The 23,706-nt window shown below is 36.3% G+C and overlaps 1 pseudogene; it reads left to right on the top strand.

Annotated features, from left to right (window-relative positions):
- The first annotated feature begins 3,998 nt into the window (after window positions 1-3,998).
- LOC113267313 (U2 spliceosomal RNA) lies at window positions 3,999-4,117 on the top strand (annotated as a pseudogene).
- Window positions 4,118-23,706: the final 19,589 nt, after the last annotated feature.

Raw genomic sequence — 23,706 nt, forward strand, 5'->3', positions numbered from 1 at the left:
ATTCTCTATATAGTATTCTAAGGTTAGAGTTGGGCCCTGTACAGACTTCCCATTGAAGTTGAGAGAAAATATTTTTATTTGTACACAGAACCAACTTTAAGAGAAGATACATAATTGAAGAGGCATAAAGAAAGGCCCTGGGTCCCCCAAACATCACCTGTTTCTGGGCTGTCACTTGTTATTTAATTTTGAGAGACCCATGATTCAGTTCTAAAAATGATTTACTCTTAACAATTAAATTAAATTAATTAAATAAGATCATATTTAAAAAGGGATGTCTGGGTGGCTCAGTCAGTTAAGCGTCTGCCTTTGGCTCAGGTCATTATCCCAGCCTCCTAGTATGGAGCCCCATGTCAGGCTCCCTGCTCAGTGGGGAGTCTGCTTCTCCCTCCCTCTGCTCTTACACTCTTGCTCTCTCTCTCTCTCTCCCTCTCAAATAAATAAATAAATAAATAAATAAATAAATAAATAAAATCTTAAAAAAAAAAAGACCATATTAAAATGGAAATATACCTTAAAGGAATTCCCACTGCAAGGATTCATCAACCAACATTTTAGTAGGGGTTGGTTTATGAAATGGGCAGAGTGTAGGAAGAAAAAAGGCAGCATTAAATTGGAAAGTAGGAGTTTGCCTGTATCAGAGATACCATACAAAGTGCCCTTCCTACCCACCTGGAAAAGGAGTATCTCTCCCTTCTCATGGAAGGATCTAGCCACAGACAGAGTTTTTCATGCCTTTTAACATATGATTCTACTGCCCTGACTGACCATAGATGACTGATCATAGATGACTGGTTTGAAAATTGATGTCCAAAACAAAGTTGTCCATATGTAAGCTAAACCTCAGTTTTTCAAATTGTATGTTTGACTTGTTTGTGGGTTATGAATCAATTCTCCAACATTTTAGAGTGAAATAGAGTATATGGAAATGAAACAGAACAGAATTGAACAGAATAAATGGCATGGAGTGAATAGAATAAAATAAACTAGTAAAAAATAGATCTGAGTGCATTAAACTAGTAAAAAGTGTCGGTATTGTTTCATAATGTGTCCATTTCAGTGTGTGTGTGTGTGTGTGTGTGTGTGTGTGTGTGTGTGCATGTGTCTGTGTGTATGCTTGATTATTGGGTCAAATAGAAAATTTGCTTCCTGCAGGCAAATTTGAAAACAACAGAGCTAAATAGTGGTCTTATGAGGTACTCTAGCATGAGAGCTATGCCCAATTAGGTTTTTTTTTTTTTTAATATATATTGAATAGCAACTAACGAACCAATTAAATCATCTCTCTTATGGAATGCAAATGAAAAACTTCAAAATAGACTTGCAGGTTCTGGAGTGTTGCAAAACCAAGATAAACACCTTGACAAGATGGAAAATAGAAACCACAAAGTAGTCAAAAGCTTGAGTAATATGGAGAGACTGTGGGAGTAGAGAGCGGCAGGGTGGAGGGTTGGTGATTGACAGTGACAGGAGAAACAGAAAGAGGCAGAGTAAAAGAAAGGTTAGTCAGATGAATGGCAGATTCACAGAGATTGGAAGTATGAGACACTCATTTAGAAGGGCAAGGCAAGATGAGCTGTTCGTCATTCCTACATTCAACAAATACTTACTGAGTGTCTACTATGTGCCAGGGAGCTAGGGATATTGCAGTGAAGAAAACAGACACAAATCTATGCCTTCATAGATGTGGATGTATACTAAGAGTTGTACTACAAAGTATGTTTGGGTTCTTCCTCATCATACAAATATCACCGTGACTTCCTGTACCCCTTCACTGTTCTCTAGCCTTTCAACACAACCTCACTGTATTTCTTGCAACACGAAAGAGCCTAATTAATGGAAGAGCCAAATTAAAAGTTGATTACTTAGAGTTTTGCTTTGAATTAGTTCTAAATACACAGAAGTCTCATAATGTAGAGGATGAAGTAAGATTTTGTCTCTTTTGCAGATGGCATTGAGACCAAAACAGAAGAATGAAGTAAGCCAAATAAAATAATGGTTTCATTGTCTCTTATTCAGTCATTTTGGATTGATTATTTAGTTATTTAATTATTTACTTAGAGTTACATTTTTTTCCTCCAATAAATGATTCTCTTCATATGGAACCAAGAACATTTGTTAAACTTCGCCTAACTCTGTTAATAGTTCTCAAGGCATACCTCTTCTGCATTTTTAAACACTCAGTGTCAATTATCTCTTATTTCCTTTTATATTTTCTTTCATATTTTACCTCTTTCTCTCATCAGGATCCTTTCTTACTCACACATCTTTTAAGTCTCCCCCACTTCACACAAACAGCAAACTTTTACACCGTTGTTGAGCAACTGTGATAATTTTTCCTCCTCATCATTGATAAGCTTTAGGCAGAATCTCTCTATATATACTTGCTGTCAGTTTTCTTACCTTCTTCTCAGTCCTCAGTCCTTTCTAATCTGACTCCTGCTCCCATCAAGCTCTCCTTATGGCCATTTTTTCTAAAATCAATGGATTTTTTTCAGCCTTTATCTTTCTTGATCTCTCAGCAGATTTTAACACTTACATTAGTCACAATGGTTTAGATTATACTGCACTGAAAAACAACCCCAAACCTCAGGTTCATTGTTAACAGATGTCTCCTTCTTGCTCAGGTAGGCGTTATGTTTATTGTTCATAAATAAACTTCATGAAGCCAGGGCCTGTGTCTGTTTCTTCACCATTATTTTCCCAGCAAGCATGGTGTCTGGGATACAGTAGATGTTTGCTAACCATAGTATGAATGTATGACTGAATGGTAAATTTTATATTCCTTTTGTGTACTAGATTTTAGTGGAAACAAGATTTATATCTTTCTTTAAAATTGTCCCCAAAATGGAGAGGAAATGAGGTTCTTAACACTAGGGAAATTTATAAAGAAGAAGTTTTTCTTTTTTTTATTAGATGAGGTTTTTGCAAAAATGTACTTGTTTATGAGATTATTAGTGATAACCTCACTAACAAAAGAGGCACAGTTGCTCATCTTTTCCAAATTATATGTCATGGACATTCCCCTAACATGATACTTAGGGTAGAGACTAGACACATATCCAGATGGCCACTGCTAAAAAAGAATAATTAACTGGAACACAGTTACAGTGATTTCCCCCTTTCCATTTGAAAAGGAATTTATGAATTTCCAAAGGCAGAGTTTAAAGTCATGGAAGCCATATTAAATAAATACCGGCCTGCATATTTCACTGTATTTCTGGGAAATGAAATTAACCAGCCCCACACACAAGTGATTAAAGCAATGTGTCACCCTAAATTCCAAGGCGATAATTTTTGGTGTCATCCTAGGGACTGATGCTGCCAGTAAGAAGGAAATAACTTATCCCAGTTTAGACATATATTAACTCTTAAAAGTTACTAAAGTTCCTATAGTAGAATTTTAAATGCTTTAAATGCTAAATGTTTAAATGCTGTTTAAATAATGTTTCTTTTCACTTAAAGGGTATAATTTACATTTGAAATTGAGTAATCAATTCTTCAATAATGGACTAAGCAACAGAAATTTTACATTTTTAAGATTCAAATCTATGGTTAAGGCCCATGTGTCATCTATAAGACATCTTAAAATGAACATGGGTAAAATAATTTCAATATATGGAAGAAAGACAAAATATCAAATTTGTTTGAGACTAAAATAAGGGATATTATTCACATTAATTACTCTATATAATTAAATTATTCTGAATTTCCCTTAGCACTTTACAGCGCTAACTTCTTGGAGACACCTAATCAGTGAATTTTACTGTTATTATAAAAATATTATTTGCATATGTTATCTATACCTATAAAATATTTATATTTATATACAAATTTATAGATATTAAATTTATTAAATAGATTGCCCCTATTCCACTCATCTTTGCAGAAGAATAATATTTTGCTAATTATCTAGGAAAGGTCCTACTGAACATGATTTAAATGTTGCCCAGGTCACTCACAGGTATGATAAAAGTTATCAGAAAGATGCTAAGGGTATCGCTTCTCGGCCTTTTGGCTAAGATCAAGTGTAGAAAGATGCTAAGGGTAGAGTCTAAAAAGAGATTCTTAACATTGAAAGGTTCCTTAGAGTTTTTCAGGACTAAGACTACCTTTCTGGTTTTTTATTTTTTTTTTAAGTTTTTATTTTAATTTCAGTTAGTTAACATACAGTGTTTTATTAGTTTCAGGCATACAATATAGTGATCCAACAATTCCATACAACACCAAAGACTACCTTTATTTTGCAAATTCATACAACATTATTTTTTTCATATAACTCACAACAATGTATCAGGCACTGCAATAGACTAAGACTCAAAGTATTTAAGTGAATCTTCATAGTAGATGAACCAGGTTAGACACTGGCTTTCTGTGCCCTTAATTCAGTATTGATCCACTTTAACATGATGACAGTTAATATAACCTTTCTGGAATCATGAATGTTCCAACACTGTAAACCATAACACTGCATATTTTTAAATACATGTTTTATATAAGTGGTTAAAAGAAACCATTTAGTAAAAGGGAAAAAATGATTTTCAAAAAAGTATTTGGGGATCAAAAACACTTTAGGGAAATGCTTGAGGATTCCAAAGAAGAAATTAAACAGAGAAAAGTCCCTTTCATATTCACTGGTGGGTAGATGAAAGTAAAAGTTCTGAAATATGAAAGAGCTCTGGGACTCATTTGGATAACATTTGCTTGTATATCCAAAAGGTAAACCACATAATATAAAAGAATGTTTCTGGCCAATTTAACAGCCTTAGGAGGACAGTTTGTGGTGTCACCACACAATTTCCTTTTATATTCATGCTGCTGATATTGATTTGCCTATTGTTCTCTTTTTGGGCCAACTTTTCCAACATCATTGAGATTGTGAGAGTATCAAAGAAAGACTAGATTTGAAAGTTATTTCCAAAAAATCTTTCTACATCTTTGGGGAGGAGGGCATGAAGGAATTGACAGATCACTCTGTACATACAGTGAGTCATGCTAGTTTTGAATAATTAAGAACTGTAGAGAATATGACTATTGTCTCACACAAACGTCAGAAACATCTCTGCTATTTCTATCATGGGATTGTTTCAGGAAAATGAAAATGCAGGCCTTTTGACTGAAAAATGACCCATCAGGTGATAGAGTGATCCCTCCCTATAATCATCCTCCATCTTTCCTTTCCCAGCTGAGCAGGACTTTAAGATTGCCTGAGAAAGAAAACTTTCCTTATGTAAATCCAGATAAACTAAAAGATCAGTATCTAGTGGCTTTCATTAACGCTGTAGTTCCACGCCCCAAACATTAAGACTTTTGTGGGCTGATCCAAGAAACTAACCACTATTTGAACATTGTTGATTCGAGAAGCTGCATTCCCATTCCAAAAAATTGACTCACACAAATTTGATAGGGATTTTTTAAAAGTATACACGGTTAAGCTGTAGAATGATATGAATAATAAAAATAAAGTTTGAGAGTGGTTTGAGCAACTAGATAGCATTTCCAACCATTCTTCAAATGTTTGTGGAATTGTGCATACATATGAATATGTACACCCATTATGTAATTTAATTACAACTTGAAATCAAAATGTATACTAAACTTGATGCTTAGTATCTTTCTGACTAAAGTGATTGAATGCAGGCCATGGGAAGTAGGAAGTTTAATCTCCCTCTTTTATGACTTTATTCCCAGTCCCTACAACAGTGTGTGCCACAGAGCAGGTACTCAGTAATACCCAACACTAACATAGCACCCACGTGCCAGGCATCTTACCTTCATAACAACCCTGATCCAAGTACTGTTGTTAGCCACGATTTACAGGTAAGGAAACAGTGACATTGATCAATCTCACAGACAGTAAAGACCAGAGATGGGATTTGAACACAGTCTGGCTCCAGAGTCCATTCTCTTAAATGTTACAGGTACTTCACTAGAGATAAATATCTGTTCAATAAATGAGTGAACCCCCATCTTCTTGTGCAACTGTTTGTCAGCAACTAAACTATACAACAGTAAGGATATAATGTTAGTTAAACCCATTTTGTGAGGAATGATGGTCATTCCCTTTTGTCTTCAAAGTGACCCAGAAAACCTCCTTGGAGCAAAAAAGGGAAAATGGGCCCATTTTCTGAGCTTGCCTGAGGTCAGATTACACAGAGCAGTGAGGGACAAAGCAGTTGTTTGTCCACTAACTCTTAGTAAGCTTCGAGTAAAATGATGTGGTGCAGCACGTTCTCCTTCAATTAAATCCCACAGAATACATAAATACTGCTGGTAAACTGTGGGGCTCAATTGGGCTCAATTGAGAGCTCTGCCCATAGGGCCTCTTTCTCACAAGGACTGGACCCCCAAAGAAGCTGCTGATCTACTGTCAAATCTAGGAAGTAAAAGTCACATTTCCTATATCGTATTCTGGCTTCTCCATTCTGCGATTCACTCATCTTTGGATTTTTCATTATCTCTACTCTGAAGTAAGCACTTTCTAGCCTGGATAGTATTTGCCCTCAAAGTCAGCTTATGTCATAGAAGAGCTGTGGAACAATTGTGTGACCTTACAGATCATACACCTCAACCTTACTTTCTTTATATATATATATATTTATTTATTTATTTATTTATTTATTAAAGATTTTATTTATTTATTTGACAGAGATAGAGACAGCCAGCAAGGGGAGTGGGAGAGGAAGAAGCAGACTCCCAGCAGAGGAGCCTGATGTGGGGCTCGATCCCAGAATGCCGGAATCACGCCCTGAGCCGAAGGCAGACGTTTAACGACTGAGCCACCCAGGCGCCCCCATCAACCTTACTTTCTTAATAATACTTGTCTTTTCTACTTTATATATAGGGGGACAAAATGGCAGAATGGTCAAAGGTGGAGCGCTGGCACAGCATTGCCTGGTTCCTGATCTGTGTGATCTATGACTCTCTTGTGCCCTCCTCTCAAAAGTGATAATACAATAATACTACAATAAAAATACAATAATACAGCAGTAGGATTTTGCAAGGGTTAACAGAGTTTTATACACATACAGTTTCTACAACAGTGTCTTCCATGTGATGGCAATGTATTAATAAATATTCATTGTTTTTGAATTACTATAGTGTGTGATTGAATTGCTATAGTGATCAGGTATGGCCTAACCGCCTTTCTCCTCACAGGACAGCTGCTAGGATGCCCCCAGATAAGCCTCTACCCTGCCTGCAGGGGAGGTAAATGTAAAGTTATGAAGCTCACTAAGTAGTTAATCAGCCAAGGAATCTGGTTGCTGTCACATTTTAGTACAGGTCTCTAGGGGAAACATATATCTCAAAAACATTGTCTGGAAGAAGGCTTTTGGTGTACCTGAAACCTGATTATAGTGTTGCTCGATTTATAAAATGTACCTCTCTTAGCAGTCTTAGTGAATTCCAAATTTCCATCCCCTAAATTGTATACCAAAAATTGTACTAAGCCACAGACTGAGACCTATTCTTGTCCTTTCCATCAGTAAAAATGTTTCGGTGTATGCAAGAAACAAAAGTGTTGTGGCTGGACTCAGGAAGAAATTTCATATATAAAACATATATATATATACTTGTTTATAGGACCAAAAAAAAAAAAGATAGTAAAAGCTGGATACAAATCCCCATTACTAAATGACTGCGGGAATTTAAGACAAATTGCATTCTTAGCTTTACTTGAAAGATAGCTACAGGATGATAACCTGAAGAGGCAAAGAATTGTCATAAAATGCTTAATATTTACAACACATCCTGTGTGTCTTTCTGGCCTACTGGCTGAATGTTGAATCAGACAAGAATTGAGTTATAATCCAGGCTCCAGTGCTAACTGGTAGCTGAGAGCAAATTTCCAATCTCCCTAAGCCTCATTTGACCCATCTGTAAAATGGAAGTAATAAAAGTGCCTACTTTATAAGACCCTTGTGAAGGTTAAATGATATACTTATAAAGTACTTAGGATGTCTGTTTGACAAAGCTATTTGACAATTATCACATGTGTAGACACCAGGGATTCCTGAAATTACACACTGACTTTGATTTTTGTGCCTAATACCTCTCTGGGTTTTTTTTCTCTCTCAGTAATATTTAAGATATTTAGGACAAGGAATAAAACAAGGAGATGAAAGTCAACTGAAAATATATGAATAAATAATTTTTTAAAGAAAATACTAGCATGTTATTGAAAATAAAAAAATTTAAATCAACACAGAAATGGTTGTTGAAGTTCTGAAAATTCAACGAATCTCCAAACTAAAAGGCTGTACGTCTTCAGAACTAGTGAATCAAAAACACTAGATGGGGAGGAGAAAAAGAAAGAAGAGCCCACCAAGAAGAAAAATAAGGAAGTCCAGGAGTTAAAAAAAAAAAAAAAAAGAACAAAGTAGCATGGGGATTTGAATAGATGTGACAGTTTGAAAAGAAATTTTCTTTCACCCACTTCAACAAATATTCATTGAGTGAGTAATATATGGAAGACACTAGAAAAACAAGGTGATAAAACATGTTCTCTGCCTTTAAGGCAGAGAATTATTGTAGGAGGAATTCATGCAAGGAGAGGGGAGCATAGAGGAGGGGACACCTCCATCTACTTGGCAAGAGGATGGTGGTGGAAACATTCTTAACAAAGGAAGTAACAGGTGGACTGAACTAGAAAGATGAGTAGCAATTGTCTGGGAAGAACGAAGGACAAGGCATTCCAGGCAGATGGACCAGCATGCACAAAGCTACCAGAGACTTGAAATAGCATGGCATGCTTGAGAAATTGCTTAGAATTCTGCCTACCAAAAAGTAGACACTCAGTAAATATTTGGTTGATGAATGAAGTAGGTTGGACACCAAAGCAAGAGACAGAGGTTGAAGAGGTTGAAGGGATTAGTAAGCCAGCATAAGGATTGTGTTTATTCATTAGGTGTAGAGGAACCACTGGTGATTAATAAATAGGAAACAATATATAATTAGTTTCCTCTTAGGAGATCACTCTCACGATTATGCAGAAGATGCATTTGAGAAGAATGAGACCAGTTGAGACTAGTTTGAAATCTACTTAAGTAACAGTACTTGACATCTACAGTGAGGAAGATGAAAATGTGACTGATTAAAAACACTTTTTAATTGGAAGGACCTAAAAGATGAGGACCGGACCTGAGGGGGAGGGACACCCAGGTTTATGACATGTACACAATACAGACACTTCATAACTGAGTTTTCTAAGTTTAAAGGGAGTTAATAGTACTAAATGAAGGAGAGCATACGAAGAAATTGAAAACAGAGGGAAAGTTGTGGCAATGTAGAAGTCATTGGTAGCATTCCAGAGCAGAGATGCGCAGAAGGGTTTCATGCTACCAAAAGTAAATGAATATTGATGGCTGTCAGTAGCTGTTTCTTTCTTCACCTCTGGACCCACTTTGCCCCATGGGGGGATTCTGACAGACTTATGTGAACACACAGCCCACAGGAGCAAGCTCTGTCCACACCCTTCACAGCAAACTTCCCCTGGTCATCGCTCAGGCTAAGAAGTACGTACACTAACAGCAGCAGGACACATTTCAGGAAATAGTCCAAGAAGTGCAGGAGCACCTTTCTTTCTGCAAAAACCTTGCAAGCAGACTTGGGGGTCAAATGGACAGTGAATTCCAGAGTCCTGGGTTCCTAGATAAGGGGGTGTCATGGGCTCTGCCTGATCCATCCCCATGGCCTTAGAGATCCTTGACCAGTGGCTCAGTTGGAGGAGGACCAGAGCATGACGGTCAAGGTTAGACAGCAGTTTGGGCAGGATGGAAGGAGCTCCAGAACTTACATCCTGTTATCTTGAAGCCTCACAGAAATAAACTAAGAAATCTCCCTCCCCAGGAGCTAGTTTCATTTATTCCTCATTCACTCTAAGGGGTCACGAGCCCATCCTATTGTAGACAGCAATCATCTTGGCCAGGACAATATAGTTGACTATTTGACTTCACCTGAATGTATGCTATACCCTGGGGGAGGGATATGAACCCCTGAGAAGGTAGCAGTGGTAGAAGCTAGGTGGGAGAAGGTGAAAGGATGCTGAGGGGCAATGACTTTTGTGTGTGTACTACCTTTGGACATGAAGACAGGGTGCTATGGAGGGGAAAGCAAAAGGAATTGGAGTATATGAAGCAGCACATGGAAGTCTGTCCACAAAAGAAAGAAAAAATGTAATTCGAGTAAAGAGAAGGGGAAAGGTCTGATGATAGCTTTGTCAGATATGGGAAATCTGTGCCTGCTTAAATGTAGAGGAGAGCTTCAAACTATAATATACATATAATGCTTGGTGTTAAAATGCAGATTCTGATTCAGCAGGTCTGGCATGGGGTTTGAAATTCTGCATTTCAAACAAGCTCTCGGGTAATGCAGCTGGTTCATGGACCTCACCTTGAGAAGCAAGGATACAAAGAATTAGGTACCAGAGAAAATGAAATTGAAGGGGCTGCAAAGAAAGGAGAGATGACAATGAGATTCCTGGGAGCACTCCTCTTTGGTCCCCTATAATAAACCATTTCACCAGCACAGAGGCACAAGGCAGTATCATGGAGTAATTTGGGGACATTCCAGTGTTCTTTGAAGAATTGAAGAATATGGGACGCCTGGGTGGCTTAGTCAGTCAAGCAGCTGACTCTTGATTTCGGCTCAGGTCATGATCTCAGGGTCCTGGGATTGAGCCCTACGTCAGGCTCCGTGCTCAGCGGGAAGTCTGCCTGAGATCCTCTCTCTCCCTCTCCTTTTGCCCCCCCCCAATAAATATATAAATCTTTGGGGGGGGGGGGAAGAACTGAAGAATATCCTGACCAGAGGCTCATCTAGTATGAGTATGAAGAAGTAATGTTGAGCCTGTGAATGTCTTGTCCTTCCTATGCCCATGCTCAATGAAAATATGGCTTCATATGTGCGTGTCTGTGTCCAAGGATGTGTGTGGGCGTGTTTGCCAGCATATATGTGTGTGTATATTGGATTCTTTTGACAACCTAGCAGCTAACCACAGACTTTCAGTCACATTGTTAGTGCTTCCCTCATGACTTAATTTTTAATCAGTCATATAAATAATGAAACTGAGTGAATTAGGGCTTCACAAAGTCTTCTTTCGACAATTCAGAGATCTGAAAACCATATAAATTTGCCAAGTAATGAGGTGTCAGTATCTTAGGGTGACAATACTAAAAAGTACCTCGTTAAAATAAGGAAGTAATCATTAGTGAAAACTTATTTCTGCAATTTTTGAGCCGAAACAAAAATTATGTCATTTTTTTCCACAGATATTGACCTCAGCAATGACTTTTCTGAAACATTAATTGGGGTATTGTCATGACAGATATCTTCAATAAAGCCTTTTAATTGAAGTTTCAAAATGTTGTGTTTTTTTTTTATAACAAATCTACCATCCCACTGTCTCAACCATTGGGAAATAACATATTTGCGCAAGTAAGGAATGTGTATCCTTAGGATTTTTACCTTGACATATTACTCTATGAAGAGTCATTAATTCTCTGGAAATATAATTTGTCCCTTAGCATCTTGAAGACCTGCTCAAATCTGAAAAGTATTTTTTCCTCTTCATGGCTCTTTGGTTCATTTAACGTTCCTGTTACTGTCTTGGAAATAGGAAAGTAAAACAGAAATCAGGAATAAGCCTCTGAAAACCTGGTTTTCTTGGCCCTGCAAATAACAGTCTTTTTTCTCAATCTATATTAAGTCACTAAATTCCCCTCCTCCTATTTCTCTTACTTCCCATGTTAAGTCTTTCATTTCCTTTGTCTGGACTTCTCTTTGACTGGCTTTTTCCATGATTGTCTCTACCTCATCTTTCCATTTCAGCTTATATGTCATCTCTTCAGAGAGGTTTTCTTAATCTCCCCTCCATAAAGTGGAACATTGTCATATTTTCTCTCACAGCACCCTGCTTAATGCCTGCATAGCAATAATGATAATCTGTACTTGTTTACTTGATAATTTTGTCTCCTCTTTAAAATGCCTCATACACAAGGTCAGGTAAATATTTTCCCTTGTTTTTGATTATAGGCCAGAACCAAGCAGTATATTGCATACAATTTACTTTTATATCTGTTAATGATTATTAGAAGAAGAGAAAGAACATTCCATAAGCTCTTTTAAAGTAGGAATTTGCTCTTTCATTTCTATATACCTCAACTTTGTAGTGCCATGCTTGACATAGAGTAGGTACTCAATAAATACTGGTTGAATAAATAAAGACATGATCAAGGAAGTGTTTGCAAAGGTGAATAATTTCACTCTCAGTCGCCACAAGAGACAGAAGAAGAAGCAGAGACCAGAAAGTCATGTTATAAAGCCCATGTATCTACCAACCACAAGTACCCTTTTGATTTTGGTTGATATTTGTGAGGCTTTTCCCTGGTCTTTCCAAACACACCCTGCAAATGCTTTACCATGAGTACTTGTCTAAAACACTGCAGGGAAAAAAATTATCTAATTTTCTCCAAGGTTTCTGTTTGTATCAACCTCTGTGTTCTAAAAACTCTCTTGTGCTCATGGGGATCACCCTCAGGAAAAGTGGACAGATACTTAGAAAAACCACAGTCTTTCACCACCCTGGAGTACTTTTTTACTGATCACGACCGGTGAGCACCTCCAGACATTTTGTGCTTCATGGCATGCAGTTCATTTTTTCCAACTTTCCACTTAGAACCTGACCCATAAGTTTATTTGTCAGACTAAAAGATTCACACGGATGGCTTCTGTTTAAGAGTTGAGGATTTAAGTCCAATTGCTAGGGTCCATCTTGACTCCCCTGATGATATGTGCGAACTTGAACAAGATGTTTAACCTTTTTAGGACTACTACCCAGAACATAACACCGTTTAACTCATAGGGTTTTTGTTTTCACTCAATAAAATAATCCATGTAAAGTTTTTTGCACAGGTATGTAGCAGGAAGTTATTAGTGATTGGTACTTCCTAGTGCTAATGTTAAGAAATGATAGCTTGATAATAGCTGGATGTTAGCTGTTATCATTATCAACTTGATATTTGTTCTTTCGTTGTAGAAGGAAACTCCCAGATACTTGAAAAAAATAGAGGAGATAAAAAGAAAACATTTGCCACTTGCTTTATGGCCGATCAGAAGCTATGAGTACCTTCATTACTCTTTCCTGATAAAACAGGATGAGAGGGAGCAAAAGGCCTTTCTTCTCCACAGTACACTGGAATTCCCCAGGAATGGGAAAAGTTTCTTCACAGTTGTACTGAAGAGACCCCAGTGGTTTGGTGTTTTTTGTTTTTGTTTTTGTTTTTCTGTTTTGTTAAGTCATTCTGTTATATTTTATTCTATATATCTTGGCCTTTCCAATTTTGCCTCAACAGTTAAGTGTGTTAAGACTGTTAGATAACCTTGCCAATGAAACAAACTGGAGTAAAAGAGAATGGCAACACTCACAATGAAGAGATGAATTCGTATTAAAAATGGCATTTTAACAATTCATCAGAAAAGCCACTGTCATGCCCATCTAACTAACTCACTCTGTGTGTGTGTGCGTGGGTGGGTGGGTGGGTGTGTGTTCATGAGTATGTGAATATACTGAATTAAGTCCAAGGGCCAAAACTGATAAAAGCATACTTTTTGTTAATACATCCCCAAAATGCCTCAATTCCATCTTTACCTGAAAAAGTAATGTAGCCAAACAATGCATACACAAAGTTACTATTCAAAATACTCTATCCCCTTACACTGCTTTGAATATCTATTACATTATAGATTTGTCAGTTTACTTATTGTCCATCTCCCTTACTAGAATTTAAGCCCTGTGAAGGCAAGGAATTTGTCCATCTAAGTCATAACTGTATCTCTAGCATGTAGTAGATGCTCAATAAATACCATGGAATGGATGAATATCCCTTAAAATCTGTGAAATATCAAGGCAATATATTTACATGCACAAACTATGGAAAAATCATTGTTTGAATTCAGTATAAGCAACAGTGTCGTATGGCATAAATATCAGTCTGGAGGTCTAGATTTTAGACTTGGTTCCGCCACTAAATGTGAGAATGTAGGCAGAGAGTATGGCTTTCATATAAGTCAGATCACACAGATGATAAGAAAAGCCTTTTCTTTGTTCTGTTTGATTCAGTTAACTAAAGATTATATCTTGCTAACAATCTTTAACAAACTTGGATTGTTTTGGAGGATAGGATTATGGGGGGATGGGAAGGAGATAGGTAGTAGCAGGGAGATAGCCAATATCTTTAAAAATCTTTACACCTAGGAAGTTACTAGTGATTAGCATAGAGGACAGGATAAGCACTGACATAATTTTGTTATTCTGGTCCTACTTATAAAAATATGAGTTTCTTCTTTTGATTCTCTGTTCTGCAAAATAAAACTGGTAAGAATTTAAAGCAGAATCTAATTAAAATTGTAGAAAATAGTAAAGTTGTTTACTATACAGTTATATTCAAATGTTCAAATATTCAGTTATTAGTTTATAATTTGAAGTATTGTTAATTTAGGTTTATTAAAGCTTATAGAAACATAAAAGTAAGCAGAGTAAAATATAGACCTAATTCCTCCTATTCATTGGTCCAGATTGCAATTTGTTTTAATAATGGGCTTCCTTCACTTGAAAAGCACAAGCTGCAACTTTCTTATTTTTTTGTGTGTGCCTAAGAAAAGTTTGTAGCCATCTTCCTCCCATGATAGATATATGACATTATAGTAAGTTTGTGAATAAGGGTTAATGAAGTATATTTAGTTATTGTCTGAGTATCTGGAAATCTTTAATATGATCTGGAGAGAAATAATGGAAATCAGGGTAACAGATACATACTTTAATTTTTTTTTTAAGTTTCAAAACTTTTATTATTATTATTATCATTAATATTATTATTATTATTTTAAGTAGGCTCCACATCCAGCATGGAGTCCAACACGGGGCTCAATCTCAGACCATGGATTCAAGACCTGAGCCAAGATCAAGAGTCAGACACCCAACCGACTGAGCCACCCAGGCACCCTGGGTCTTTTAAATTTTTTACACAGTATTCCACTGTTCAACACCAATTGCAATGTATTTTAAAGCTTTGAAATAAAATTGTAATATGAAATTCCCAATTCAATGAAAAAGTATCAAACTTCACATTAGCTCCAAGCCTGAATATATTCTGCTCTAGAACTGACTTCCCTTACAGCAATCTTCTATTTGGTCAGCAAATATCTTTACATAATACACAAAAACTGGAGTATAGTGTACTAAATAAGCACAAAAGAATGTGAGTTTTCTGAAAGCCTTAATAACCACAAAACACATAACAATTTAAAAGAACAGACAATTGGGGCACCTGGGTGACTCAGTCAATTAAGCATCTAACTCTTGGTTTCAGCTCAGGTCATGATCTCAGGGTCATGAGATCGAGTCCTATCATGGGCTCCATTCTCAGCACAGAGTCTGCTTAAATTTCTTTCTCCTTTTCCCTCTGTTCCTCCCCCCTGCATGCTTTCTCTCTCTCTCTCAAATAAATAAAGAAATCTTTAAAAAAAATAAGTAGTGATTTCTAGTTAGTAGACTTTTTAGGTCCTATACATTGCATCATAAAAACAATTCTAATAAACTTCACAGCCTTAGGAAAGAACTAGAAATGAGCTATGGATAGCAAAAAGTGAGTCATAGTTACAAATACACAATGTGCCACGGAGACAAACAGCAACAAGAAGGTCAGGCCTGAAGTGTTATCACTTAAAAATGGCATATTTTATCCCATTTTCTTGGGTAATATTATTCATCACTGGCCTTGAACATTTGTGTCTAAGGCAATACTGCACACAGAAGGAGTGTGGATGAACACTGGAACTCTGATTTCTAAAGTAGACTTAATTTCTAGTGAAGAATCTGGGAAATTACTTCACTTCCGTTGAGATCTGTCTTCTGCTTGCTTCATGGCTTGTTGAAAGGATTAAAGGAAAAGCATCTGACATTATCCTAATACATAAATGACATTCGATAAATATTAGTTTCCCTTTTCCTTTCCTAAAAATGCAAAGCAGTCCAAGGAAAGCCAAGTGTTTTCTATGTGTATTGCATAAAAATTTGAACATTCTAAGCAATAAATAGCTTGACTTTGCCAGCCATGAGTTATCTTAATCAGAGGGTCTGTTTTTGTTTTTGTTTTTTTTTTAAATAATCAACTCAGGACTTTTTATAAAAATAATAATAATCCTTAATTTCCTGTTTAATGACCTGCAGTCACATAAACCAAACTACTCCCTGCCCCCCTTCCCCTGCCAAAAGGAATAAAAACACTTTGTTCTATAATAGCAATGTAATGGGACATTGTAATACAATGCAACAAGTGGCTACCCTTGTGTTGAACATAGCATAATGTATAAACTTATCAGATCACTAAGTTCTACACCTACACCTGAAACTAATGTAACATCGTGTATCAACTATACTCAAGTAAGAAAAACTACTTTGTTCATATATATAATAGATATGAAATACTGAAAGTCAAAGAAATTCTCATAGTTTCCTTAATATAAGGAAGACATCATAGAATTTTTAGACAGAAAACGAATTCTGGTTGTAGTTTCGCATCATATAAGTATATTCTTCTGAAGTCATAATAACTTCAACATGGTAGACACATTAAAAGTAAAGGCAGAATTGTGAAGTCTTTATTCTTTCTTAAATTTCACCATGTGTTCTAAGGATTAGTGTATTAAAATTAGTTTTGTTTCCATTAGTTTAAAACTTAGTTTCTCTTCAAAATTTCCTTAATGTGTTAAGTTTGAAAGCTATCACCACGGACAGCAAGACTCAACATAGGGAAAATAAATATCCCTGCTTCTCTCTCTCTCTTTGTCTTCACCTCTCACAATAGGTTCTTGATAGTGCTTGTTGGATAAATTAACAAATGAATGGATGATCTAAAAAACTTCCAAAATTTTAAATAAAAGTTTATAAAGGTGAATCACTTGGCCAGTACTTACTGATATCAACTAAAGGAACCACAGGAGGACACTGCAGAACTGTGCAAAAGGGGGTAAGCGTGTTTGTGCTTTTGAGGAAAAGGATTAGACATTGTAAGTAATATATCCAGAAAAAGGAAAATTACCTAAAATCACTGTAAAAGGTAACAGGTGTTGAATTTGATCCAAGTATTTTGCTAAAGGCCGGGAATACAAAGATGAGTATAGAATTCACTTTGAGGAATTCATAATATCATGGGAGAAATTAATTCATAAACAACCTAAAATAAATGTATATGTAAAATTGAGGTATAAATAAACTATATTTTGTATTTACATTATATATATTTATATATATTTTATCTATACCTCTCTGTATATATACCTCTATAACTCTTTCTATTATATGTATTTATATATATCATATCTATACCTCTCTCTCTAGATATGCATCTAGAGATAAGAGAGCATATATATATATACATATATATATATATGTGTGTGTATATATATATATATATATATATATATATATATATATGCGCTACCATGCTCAGAAGCAGGAATAATCAATGCTGCTGGGGATACAGAGTGTAGGCAGGAGAGGGGAGCATTGAAATATGCCTCTGAGTAGACAGTTTAATTGTCTCAAAGATGAGCCAGATATTATCAGTCATACAAGCTGAGGCAGAGCATTCAGGCATCCAATAGAGGATATGAAACAGCAGAGAGGCAACAAACAAAAGTGATCAGTTTAGGGAAAGGCAGGAAGATCAATATTATGAAAGGTGGGTGAAAAGGTGTGAGGGTAGGGAAGACTGAACAGAGAGGGCCTTGTGTACCATATGGAAGAATTTGGATTCTATATCACAGGCCAGTGATTTTCAAGTTATAGAACAGAGTCCTCTCAGGCCTGCTGGAAGTAAAAGCTTCTTAGTTTTTATCTGTTTGGGTTTCTATTTAACATTTCCTTTATTTATAAAAAAAATTTTTTTTTAAACCTCTGTTACAGGCAATGAGCCTGTGGAAGGGTATCTGTTTGGTTGTTTTGGAGAGTAATGAGAACAGATTTACATTTTAAGAAGTCACCAACTAGATTTTCTGTGGAGGAGGAAGGAGCCTGAGGTTAGATTCTAAGAATAATTAGATCACCAAAGTAAAGACCTGGGAGCCTATTCCCAGATGGCAGCAGGCATGATGCAGAGCAGGCCACTGGAACAGAATTGAATGCTCTTTGTAACTCTTCACCTTCAAGGAGTAAATGATTGAACCCCATATTAAGAGAAAGCAGATCAGAATTAGCCCCAGGCTTTAGCTTAGGTTTTTGCATATATAAAGAAAGGTATTCTTCACCTATGATAAGGGACAAAAAGAGGAGGATTAGGCTTGAAGCAAAAATTTAAATTAAAGTGAAGTATTGTATTCCAGGTAAATGAATAGTGTATTCAGAGGTTGGGCATAAAAGTTGGGGGAAAGAAAAAAAAAGATCTAGACTGAAGACACAGCTTTGACAGCTAGTGGCATAGCGATGTATCTCCATACTGAAGTATGTAGTACATCACTCCAGGAAGAGATAAGTACATGAAGGTTCCAAAAATACAATGTGTTTTATTTTATTTAAGGGATAGGCAGAGGAAGAGAAATCTGTGAAAGAAACTAAGTAGGCAGGGAAGAAGAAACTAGGAGACTGTAGTGTCACACAAGGTAACAGCAGTTCCAAGGGAAGAGTCTGCAGAAAGATGAAGAGAAAGGCTGAGGAGAATCTACTGAATTTGGTAATGTGCATCTCCTTAGAGACCTCAGCTAAAGCAGACCCATGGATGGAATGGTGAAAGCAAAAATGGTGCTACAGTTTGAGAAAGCTGGGAAATCACTGAATAGAAAGAAGGTACTGGTATTTTCATTTAGAGGGAACTTAAGGAGCAAAAATACTGCTTTGTGTGTGCTGAGTTTTTCAGAGGCTTCAAGAAAGTCAACATGGCTGTAGGGCAAAACCAGTAAGTATAAAATTTCTACTTATCTATGAGACCAGTACCATCTTACAGGGAAGAGGTATTGGTTGTAAGAACCACAGGATTTTTAAAGAAGATTGAGAAGCAGTTTGGAAATAAAAAATACATTGATAGACTTACTTCAAGCTTGATAACTGATTTATAACTTTGTTTATTCATTCTGGATTCATTTCCTTATGCTGCCATAATTGTAGAAAATTAGATCAAACTAATGAGAAACTCCAAAATCAAAATGCCACGCAACGGCTATAGCCAGGAGAGTTGGTGCCAAGAATTGGCAAATCTCTGTGCCCTTCCGTCTTGAAAGTAGAAGAAATACTGAAGCATTTAGAAGGCAATAAAGTAGGACAAAGAGCATGTAAACAGCTGTTTCCTAACTAGGGAACAGATCCATGAAGAACACCATGGCTGTTCTAGTATTAACAATGAGAATTTTTTTTTTTTTGAAGTTCAAGGGCTAACATATTTAGTTAATTTGGTGAGGAAAGCAATGACCTACTTTCTACAACTATGCTCAGTGAGAGCACAAGTGAACCTTACTTTTCAAGGACTGTCCATTTTTTCCCCAAGAAGAAAAATGCTTATATAAAAAACTTAGGGGTTTTTTGGGGGGGGGGGGGATAAGGAACATAGTTTAAGGATTTATGTTTCCTTTAATTTTGACAAAAATTCTATGACCTTTATTTATGAATTAACATATTCCTAAATAGTTCTTCAAGGTTGAATTCTTCTAATTCTGTTTTATTTAACAGGTTGTAGCCTATCCTACCGCAAATCCAAAGTCTTTTTGCTGGTTTGTTGAGAGCTGACTGATACTGGTAGAGAAGATCTAGAAGTTCCTTGAAAGAAGATGGCTATATCCTCAGGGCTTCACAGATAGATGTTCCATACATTCTTAATGAACTAAATTAAGTCATATACGAAATAATACTGGCCAAAATTTCACTTATTCTGGAAGCGATGTCATTTTACTTTTTAAAAAAAAATGCTCCCCAGCACTTACAGATTAAAGAACTCAATAGCTATTAATCTTAAAAAATAGGTTTTGTTTGGCTCCATCTGATTGATTGATAGAATTATCATTATTTATTCAAACAGGAATAGTTTAGCCCAGATATAAAGAAATTAACGCCCATGAGTTTTGAGCCCCATGTCAGACATAGAGCTTACTTTAAAAAAAAGAACAAAAACAAACACAAAAACAAAAACACAAACAATGCCAAGGGAGCTGAGGAGATAACATGAAAGGGAGGAAATGTGTGGGTGTAAGGGACTAGAGACACTTGTGCCTGAAAGGAACCAGGCAGCAGCTACATCACTCCAGATCATGCTGCATAAGCATCTGTCCCAGATCACCTGATTTTTCAGATCCCAGAAATATGTATTTTGAGGCTAAATCTCTTGATTTAAAAACTTTAACTCACTTGCTTTTAAAACACCATGTGTTTGACTATCTCTACTCTGGGTAGATACTCGGTGATTAAGGCCTTCAGACATCAAATCCATGAAAAAGGGTGAATAAGTACAATGAATAGATTGTGTATTCAGCCTGTACCACCTGAATTACAAGTAAACTTTCTCAGTAACAAGGGTATAAAAAACTCTGCATCCAGATGTAGGAATTGTCAAATTCTTTTTTTCTCTTTTCAGCTGTAGTAGCCTGTAATGCTACCATAAACTAAAAGTCAAAAATCAAAATGATTAAGAAGAAAAAAAACACTTAGAGATTTTTGCATAATTCATCAATGCAGCTGAGACTGAAAGACACACTGTCCTGTAGCACAAATAGGTTATAAGTTACAACACATAATGAAAATTCAGTTAAAATACACTTAAGTGAAGAGATTTAAAATGTAATTTCTTCCATTATTAGAAACATTCACAAAATAGTTCATTTCTTATTATCTAAATGAACAAGTTGCCAACTTTTAGATATATTTTATGGAATAACTGTTTGATTGGGAGAAACCATTTTGTGCAATTCACCCATGACCTATTCATTCCAAATGGCTGGTTTGTAGGTATAATTATTGTTCCATAACATGAGAAATGCATCAGGGCCCATTCCTTTGACAAAGCACGCTGCAGCAGAAACACCACAGGTGGTGCCAACTTATGTCACACTTCAGTGAAGGTATTTAGAATAATTTAGCTGTGGATCATTCCCTGACAAAGACCGTCCGTCTGTACCATGCAATACTTTTAAGACTAGATTTTTAATAGCTATGTATTCAGGTGAGTGTGTGGGGAAGTAAGAGGTAGTATTTCTCATCTCAGGACAAACAAATGACCCAAAGTCACAAAGAGCTGGATTTGAATCCCAGATCTGCCACTCATTAGCTATGTAACCCTGGACTAATAACTGGAATATTTTTGAGCAGCTTTCACTTGCCAGGCACTATGCTGAGCACTGGGTATAAAAGAGTGAACAAGATACAGTGCTTGCCCAAAGGAGTTTAAAATTTAATAGGAGAGTCAGAAAAGAGTAGGCAATTTCAACATATAATCTTAAGGGCTAAAGTAAATGTTAACAGAGTATTTTGGGAGCACATAAAAGTAACAGCTATCCGATTCTTAAGCAATAAGGTTTCCTGGAGGAAGTGATATCTGAGCTGCTCTCTAGAGGAAGGTTAAGAGCTGGTGAGGGAAAAGTAAGGCAAAGAATATTTTAGAAGGAGGAAATAACAAAAGTCAGAAATTGAAAGTGATGCTAGAACTTCTGAGGATCTGCTCATGGTTTGTATGTCTGTATAAGTGTATGTAATGGACTCTCGGCTGGACAATCCTCAATGTTTATCATAGCCAAAAAAGGAAGTTTAAAGGACAAGTCAAAAATGCAAAAACAAAAACAAAAAAAATTTAAAAGAAGAGTAAAAAATATTACCTTCTTATTATTAATTCACTTATTCCTCCACTTAACAATACTAACAAAACAAAGTAGTTCAAATCTACTAGCTTTGACCTCTTCTCGCCTACCTCCACTCCACTGAGGAAGGCAAGAAGAATGAGAAAGAGCTAGCATGCAGAATGCTTTAGTGTGGAGTTGTGAAGACTGCTCTTATGTTTCCAGAAAAACTAGACTTTAAATATGGAAAAAGACATCCCTCTGGAGCAGGGGAGGTGGGGGAGAGTGCACGGGCAGCATCACCTGAAGCCATAAACTCCAGGCAGGTGAGAAGTAATCCGGTCCCTGCCATTCCATCTCTGTCAGAAGTGAAGACCAAATCTTTATCTTTAAAAGTGGATTTGATATCTAGAAGCAGCCCAAAGAAAGGGGTTCCTTAACAAAATTAGAGTCTCTTCTATATGTCCGTTAAGAAACTTAACATTTTCTGATTTCAAACTATACTATAAAACCGTAGTAATAAAAAGAGTGTGATACTGACATAAAAATAGACACACAGACCAATGGAACAGAGTTGAGAGCATGGAAAGAAATCCATGTATATATAGTCAAATAGTATTTTACAAAGTGGCCAAAAAAGCTCACTGGGGAAAAGATAGTCTCTTCAATAAAGAGATTGGATATGGTGGGGGGGAAACTGGATTTCCATATGTAAAAGAATGTAACTGTACCCTATCTTACACCAATCACAAAAATTAATTCAAAATGGATTAATACTTCAAACCTTAAAACTCCTAGAAGAAAATATAGGGAAAAAGCTTCTTGAAGTAGGACTTTCAATGATATTTCAGTTAACACCAAAAGCAAAGGCAACATAAGGAAAAATAAATGAGACTACATCAAACCACAATCCTACTTCACAGCAAAAGAAACAATCAACAAAATGAAAAGACAATCTATGTAAAGGGAAAAAATAATTGTACATCATATTATCTGACAAGGGGTTAATACCCAAAATAGATAATAAACTTATACAAGTCAATATCAGAGAGAGAGAGAGAGAGAGAGAAAGAAACAATTTCATTTAAAAATGGGCAAAGGATTTGGAAAGGCATTTTTCTAAAGACATATAAACAGTGAACAGGTACATGAAAAGATCTTCAATAACACTGATCATCAACACCATAGTGAGATATTACCTCATACCTATTAGAAGCTATTATCAAAAAGACACGAGATTACAAGTGTTGGGTGAGGATGTGGAGAAAAGGGAACTTTGTGCACTCTTGGTGGGAATGTAAATTAGTACAGGCACTATAAAAACTAATCTGGATGTTCCTCAAAAAGGACTATCATGTAATCCAGCAATCCCACTTCTGGATATATATATCCAAAGGAAATGAAATCACTTTCTTGAAGAGTTATTTGTACCCCTGTGTTCTTTGCAGCAGTATCCATAATAGTCAAGACATGAAAACAACCTAAGTATTTGTATGCAGGTGAATGGGTAAAGAAAATGCGGCATATAAATACAATGGACTATTATGCAACCTTTGAAAAAAAGGAAATCTTGCCTTTGGGGATACCATGGTTGTCCTTGAGGGCATTATGCTGAGTGAAATAAATCAGACAAAGACAAATACTGACAAATCTCACTTATATGTAGACTCTAAAAAAAGTCAATCCCATAGAAACAGTGGGTTTCTGTGGTGTGTTGGTTGTGGTGGTTGCCGGTGTGGTGGTTGCCAGGGGCTGCAGTTTGGGGGAAATAGAGAGATGTTGGTCAAAGTAAACAACTTCCAGGTGTAAGATGAGTAAGTTCTGGGGGATCTGATGTATAGCATCAAGACTATAGTTAACAATACTGTATTATATACTTGAAAGTTGCTAAGAGAG

The sequence above is a fragment of the Ursus arctos genome, unplaced genomic scaffold (assembly GCF_023065955.2).
Source record: "Ursus arctos isolate Adak ecotype North America unplaced genomic scaffold, UrsArc2.0 scaffold_3, whole genome shotgun sequence".
Lineage (NCBI taxonomy): Eukaryota > Metazoa > Chordata > Mammalia > Carnivora > Ursidae > Ursus > Ursus arctos.